The following is a 7,373-nucleotide window of genomic DNA, read 5'->3' on the forward strand; positions in this document are numbered from 1 at the left end:
ATTTGTTACCAAAAAGAGGACTTAAAATGATTCTGAATTTTGTCCGTCTCAAAGTTTTCTTGGATAATTGTTAAGATAGCTTTCAAGTTTTTAACTTGAAAGTTTTGGTTAAATGATAAATAGAACTGAATCCATTGGCCATCTAAGCCTTTTCCAAATAGGACTGAGTGCTGTAGCACTGATTATGGAATGTAGATTTGTACTTTTGGCTTCTTATTACAGAGAAGCTGAGGATATTTGGGTCGGTTGGAAATATGCTTTGTGCTTTATTAAAAGACTGTACTATGGAAAAACATGTTTTTTAATTATAAAATGTAGTTTTACGAATTTTAGATCTAGAAAAATTCTGGTATAAGAGTTCACAAGTGGTTACTTCTTAGTTTTCACTGGAGACTAAGGTTTCTAAGAGTTAAAATTCTTCCGCTAAACGTAAATAAGACTGATGGAAATAAGGAAAGTAACTCTGCATGTAAAAAAACGAAGAGATGTGTAAGGAAGACGTGATGAATGGGAATACATTTTTGTTGAAGTAAAAGAAAGTAATTTTCTCCTAAAATGAGATTGGTTGTTTGGAAAGAAATGGCTTGGGACAAAATCTGAGTGCGAAAGTAAGTTGTAGGAAGTTTGTGAAGGGTAGTCTCTGGACAGTAATTTTATAGGTCATCAGCACAGACCAACATTGAAATGAATGGACTTTCTTCATTTCGTATTTGAGAGAGACAGTATGCGCACACAAGAGGGAGGGGCAGAGAGAGAGAATCTCAAGCAGGCTCCACGCTTAGTGCATAGCCTGACTCGGGGTTTGATCCCATGACCTGAGCCAAAATCAAGAGTGGGATGCTCGAGCAACTGCGCTCCGCAGGCACCCCAAAATGAACGGATTCTAGAGGTACACTGTTAGAAGATTACAATTCCGCTTTCTCTCTGCTAAAAAAAGACAACGTTTTCTTGGATTGTTGGTTTGCACTTGGCAAGAAAACATAAATCTTGTTTTCTCTTTTGTTTTGCTCGCCCAGAAAACCAAAGTTTCTCTGTTTTGCCGTTAGCAGGTCTTTGGTTTGTTAAGAAAGTTAAAACTTCACAATGTTAAAGGAGCTAAGTTTTACTAACAAGTATAGTAGCCTATCTATTGGCCTTTGGAATCTCTTGTCACCTTGGTTAAATAAATAAGTTTTAAGTTTTATAATGATCCATAGTCCTATTTAGGCATGAACATTCAAACTTTCCCAAGATTTAAATAGTAAATGAAGTCTTTTTTGACCAACTAGTCTTGTTTCTCAAACTCTAGGCTCCTGGTCCTGTCCCTAGGAGCCACAAAGGGCTCTCCAGATGGGAAGCTGACACTGGCTTTGGGGACAGTACTTCGCCTCCATGAATCATCTCACCTTTTCAAGGCCCCCAACTCTGTTCACTGCTGCGTCTTTCCCTGCTCTCTGCTCCACTTATAACTGGGGTGACCCTGGCCACCTGCTAGGCCACAAACAAAAGAGTCAACTATGAATATCAGCAGCCAGACAGTTGCCAGATGTTTCAAGAATACCCACGAGGGAGGATGTTTACATTCATGCCAGTATGGCTTGTCTTTTGTGTGTTCGATACCCATGATCACTGTGCTGACAGACCCTGCTCTCTTTCAGACAGTGGCCACTCAAAGACATGTACATTTCCCACCAGCACGCATTTTAGTGACCTCACTTCTGAGAGCTGAAGAAACAAATGTTACACATTTTGGAGGCTACTTTCTAGAGAGGTTCATTCGCACAAAATTAAAGCTTCGTATGCGAATTCGTGTGAATTGCATTGTGGGTGTATTTGCTCCTACAGTGCTGGTTAGTCTCGTTTTTGTAAAATGATATGTGTTCTTTTGGGGACCATATCCAGGACTTTAGCATTCTTTTAGAAATAATTTTCATAGTTCTTATTGATTGATTTAGGTGCAATACTGTGAAATAGGAATGTGAATTCCTTTCATTGGCTACTTGGAGCTGTGTATTCAAGGAACTTAAAATCTCCTAGATGTCATCAGCATAGAGAAGATCACCTGATTAGGCAAATCTTTATTTACTTCAGACATCTGACACTTTGAGCTGTGATTCAGAATCAAAGTAAACATTGAAAGAAAACCTCAATGTTTTTAGAAAGTGAACTCGAAGTATATTTTGGGGGGAATAACAATCCCATGTTTATAATAGTAACTACTCCTCTCTCTATGTTATGTCCCTATCTGTAACATCTATCCATGTAACATTATCAGTTGTATCTCTAGTACATTTTTTATCGTTACTTACTCCCATTCTTCCATAAATTTGGGGCGTATTTTTGGAGATATTCCAAGGAGTGTCTATAGATACTTTACCAATGTACAACAGAAGTCATTGACTTCTTATCTATGTTTAATATTATTGATTTTTCTATTTTAAGTTGGTTTATAAATTCTTAAGTTATGTTAACTACTTGAAAAATATTAGAATGTGCCTGCCTGCCTACCTTCCTACCTTCCTTCCTTCCTTCATCCTTCCTTTTTTCTTTATTTCAGGATTTAAAGATAATCCCAGTTCTAAACTTCGACGTGGAACCTGGGTTTAAAAAGAAAAAGTCAGGGAAATGACCATTTAGAGCATTTTTTAAAAATGTCTGCAGTATCAATGTTCAAAATTGAATAGGTTGAACATTCATTTAAGAAAATGTAAATCGATTTGGGGGTCAAAAATAAGCTATATACATTGTGCGTTTTCACGGAAATGTTTGTGAAGTATCCTGACTTAAATAGGAAATTCTAATTTTTTCCTATTTTTTAATCCTGTGAATTCATTATGCAAAATTAAATGATTATTGTAATTTCACTGGAGTATTATTTTAGTATTTATCATGAACACTGGATATTTTTTACTAACAATATGTTTTGACAGCAAACTTAATTTTGTTTCTTCCTCTCTTAGAACCTCGAAAATATCAAGGTAAGAATTTAAGCTTTAGTTTTCTTTGTAATATTTTCTCAGTACTGGTGTTTGATGTGGGTTTTTTTAATGTTTGTTTCTTTTTGAGCAAGAGAGACAAAGTGCGAGTGGGGGAGGGACAGAAATAGGGACACACAGAGTCCGAGGTGGTCTCCAGGCCCCAGCTGTCACCATAGAGCCCGGTGTGAGGGTAGAACCCACAAAACATGGGATCATGGCCTGACCCAGAGCTGGACACTCAACCAACTGAGCCACCCAGGCACTCCTTGATGTGCATTTTAATTCAACTAGGGATACATATGGTGATTTCTGATGTCTAATTGGCATGTTAACTCTTGAAAATCTTTCTCTTCCCTGTTTGGGGCCTAAGTGACAATGTGGAGGGGAGTTGCCATCCCTTAAGATAAGAGATCAGGAGCAGGAACACATCGCCAAAGTAGAGGGAATGAAATGAATGTAATTTTACTTAGAAATGGTTAGGAAACACGTGATGATATGAGCCTGAGGTGTGGAGTGAGCACTTTGCCATGAGCCGGCTCTTGCTGAAATGTAAAGATAAGAAAACCCTTTTTGAGTCTATCAAGAAGCCTAAGCTTAGAGAAGAAGCCAGATATTGCCAGGCAGGGTGTGTGTCACAAGAGAGGTTTAAACCAAGGTTTTAAGTCTGAGGTGCAGGAAGCCGTCCACGCCAGGGGAGAATGAGAAGTGAATGTGACACAAATGGGGGAAATGTACTCTGCATGGGCTCCATAGACTGTGGTGATGCTGTGGCACTGTCTGTTGAGAGCCAGGGTGGCTGCATGACACTTAATGAGCCCTCAAAGGCTGGTGTTCATCCCGTTGAATGCAGTGGCGGTGGTGGAGAGAAGAGTGATCTCAGGGCATGAGAGCTCTCCCAGTGGGCCGGCCAACAGAAGTTTGCACTCTGTGGTCAGATGAGAGAATCAATCCCTGTTGGAGGAGTCTGTTCTAGAGCTTACGTGTGCTATCCACCTGTAATTGGGTGCTTCGTGTGTGTTGAATAATATTCCTTTAAGGTTGGAGGGTAATATTCGCATGTCGGGATGAAAAAAGTTTGTCTTCTAGGAATTGCCATTAAGCCAGATCCTCCAGCCACTAAGTGTAAAGCTGAGGTGGTACCCGTATGTTTGATTCCAAAGACCTTGTCCTCCAGGGCCCCTGGCCTAGGGTTCATGAAAGGCAATCTGTGAGCAGCAGGAAGTCATCCAAGGCCTTCGAGTAGTCAATCAGTCAGCAGCAGTTTGAGCTTTCTTTGTGTGGAATTCCAAATAGCACCTGGGGGTGTGAGTGGCTCAAATCCAGACTAAATGATGTTTTTTTGTTTTTGTTTGTTCCTTTATTTGCTGGGACCTCTCTGTGTACATTAATAATTGGAGGAGAGAAATGTAAGTTGATCGGATTTGATTTTTCTGTTTCATCTCTGGTGGTGACTATTTAAAGGGACTGAATTTTCCAAGAAGGGTGCTTCCAGATGAGAGAGAAATTAGCAGAAGATATTTTATTGCATTTCTCCATTTCGGACAATATTTTAAATAGGAATCTCATTGAAATAGGCTTTCTTCGGTTTAAAATGCTGCTGAAACTTGATTTCTTCAGACACACGGGAAAGCTAAAATGTTAGTTACACCCACCTGTCAGATCATGTGTCTGTGCCGCTAAAACACTGGGATTATTCGATATAACTGGTTTGGTAACACCTCAGCAATTGTTTTTATCTCCTTTTAGTTAGTTTACAGCAAACAACCACGAAGAACAATAATTTTAAGAAAGAAAACAAAGAACTTGATGAAGAAATATCCACTTGGGAACAGAAGGTAGCATTGCCCTTTCAAATATTTTGTGTGATTTCATTTTGGTTACTTCCACTCTGGTAGAGCATCCTACTGACCTATTTCATGTGTTCTATAAACAGTCCCAATTGAAGAGAAGCTTCACAAATGTAAAGAGCTACCTCTCTATTTGTGAAAGGAGTCACACATTAGAAGACAGGTTTATCTAGCATTATGCTTTTTTTTTTTTTTGAATTCTGATTCCTTTTCCATGTTTTATAAAACAATGATTTAAAGAAACATCTTCAGGAAACTAAGAGAGAACGGAAGTTTCTCTCTGATGAAGCTCTTAAATGGAAGGAAAGAATCCCTTCTTTGCCTAGATTGCATTCTAAAAACACAAGTAAAATAATGAATTATTATTACTCATTCAACATGGTTTGTTAAAGCAGAACATCAAAAAAGTTGAGCACTTTAATGAAATTTTAAAAGACACCCTTCAAAGTGCACATGCTGCCTTGCTGTCACAGAGAGAGAGAGGAATGTGAAGAATCAGGAAGTGCTAAGACCTGGCTGCTGAGTTTTACTGTAATTTGGCTTTCGAGAGTTTTTGTTCATTGGTATTGGGTGAGGTGAGCACAGCATATTAGCTTGCCATTTACCAGTAGAAAGCGGGCCTCTGGGAGTCCAACCTCCTGCCCAGGGACCTGGAATTTCACTACGACCACCATGATGACTTTCGCCATTTCCAGGACTAGGATTTATCTTTTTATGTTCACAACTAATTATCACATCATTCAGCTCTGCCCTCCAAGATATATAGAAAATTCTCAAAGACAGTTGAGAGATAATGGGGAAAATCTAAAGTGTATAGTCCCTTCCTTTTTTAAAAAAGTTATTTTTTAATTATTCTTTATTATTATTATTATTATTATTATTATTATTATTATTATTATTTTAGTGACAGAGGGCATGCAAGTGGGGGAGAGAGGCAGAGGGAAAGAGAGAGAATCTTAAGCAGGATTCACACTCAGCGTGAAGCCCAACACAGGGCTGGATCCCATGATCCTGGAATCATGACCTGACCCGAAATCAAGAGTCTGACACTCAACTGACTGAACCACTCAGGTGCCTCATAGTCTCTTCCTCTTGTAATGCTGAACACTGAATTTTCAACATGAATGGGGAAAAAGTGTGTGTGTGTGTATATGCACACACACACACACATATACAGATGTGTATATATATGTATATGTATATATATATATATATATGTATATATATATATATATATTCCAACAAGAAAACCACTTATAAGCTATCTGACATGAACTATTTCCCACCATCTTTATCTTCTCCTAGTTATATTATCCCTCAAGGTCTTTGTTTATTGCAATGCACAATCCTGTTGTGTTAGGTGCAAATTTTTGTGCGATCATTACTTATGGAAAGTGTTTTTCTCATATCTGTCTTACTTAAAAACGCAAGATGAAAATGGTGAATTCGAGCATGTAGAGTTGAGAGTCTTGAGGCCCAATAACTGTCAACTGGAAAGTATGCTGTCTGTTGGGGAGAAATCCCCATATTGGTGACAATGACTTTGCATTGATAAGGGAAAGAGTGCCTTCCTGCCTTCACGGTTCTTGCCCTTTTCCTATCTCACCAAAAACAAGTCTCAGGTCATGTGCACACTCAGAAAGCAAATCCATGTTTGCACAGAAAATAAAAAGGCCCTGGAAGACAAGTGTAATGCATTAAGGTCTGTGAAAGAAACCAAAGAAGCAGAAGTCAAACAGCTAAAGGACAAAGCAGGCATCCTTGAAGAATTCTATGAAGAAAGAAAAGTGTCTATAGAAGAGTAAAATGTTCATGTGAGAACTATCACAAGTACTGTTGTACGAATGAATGTGACGGCCAGTAGAGATAATTAAAATTCTTTTCGAATTTTTTGCCAAATGCATCCAGAATTGTGCCTGTCCTTCTTACGTTGCTCTCTGTCACCCACATTTTCCTTTCTGTCCTAAGTGCTTGTCACACATTGTGTCATGTATTTGGGGTGGAAGAGGGAAAGTATCAGCATTAATAACATTGATATCTGGATCTGCTTGGGATCCATTTACATTGGCGCATGGGTTTCAGTCCCATCACGTTGTCTTGTCATCCAGGAATTAGGTCATTTTTGTTCAGGACCACACATGGATCAAGAATGTGTAGGGAAAAAATCAATGATCTTGCTGCAGAAACCACAGAAATTTATTTCTGGAAAGTGGGTAGGGGCGCCAGTAGTACTGGATCCCTGCATCAGTTCTGCTAGTGAGATTGTTCACAGCAGGCCAATCCCTAAGGAAGCTGAGTTATTTCCTGTCCCCCGATTTTTGAAGTGTGACTCCTCTGAGTCTTCACCAAAGCCCGCAGCTTCACTAGGGCTCATCTTTGCTGGCCGCCTCTGAACTAAACATGTTTCCTTCTAAGTCTGTGCCCATAAAGTTATTCAGCTATTTTGCAGTTCAGGTAGTTGTCTGTCCCCAAGTTCATTGATGAGTCCTGGGGAGATTGGTTCCCACTGCCAGGCTGGCTTTGTCCTGGGCTTCCTTCTTGTCCATCTTGGTCACATGTGTCTTCATGG

At 39.2% G+C, this 7,373-nt stretch overlaps 1 long non-coding RNA gene across 1 annotated transcript in view; it reads right to left on the minus strand.

The window, feature by feature from the left end:
• Nucleotides 1-7,283, minus strand: part of LOC123605861 — a 66,803-nt gene extending 59,520 nt beyond the window's left edge. The window contains exon 1 of the long non-coding RNA XR_006715958.1: nt 6,734-7,283. This is a non-coding gene — a long non-coding RNA (uncharacterized LOC123605861). The remainder of the gene's footprint in view (nt 1-6,733) is intronic.
• Nucleotides 7,284-7,373: the final 90 nt, after the last annotated feature.

Source organism: Leopardus geoffroyi, chromosome A2, assembly GCF_018350155.1.
Source record: "Leopardus geoffroyi isolate Oge1 chromosome A2, O.geoffroyi_Oge1_pat1.0, whole genome shotgun sequence".
Lineage (NCBI taxonomy): Eukaryota > Metazoa > Chordata > Mammalia > Carnivora > Felidae > Leopardus > Leopardus geoffroyi.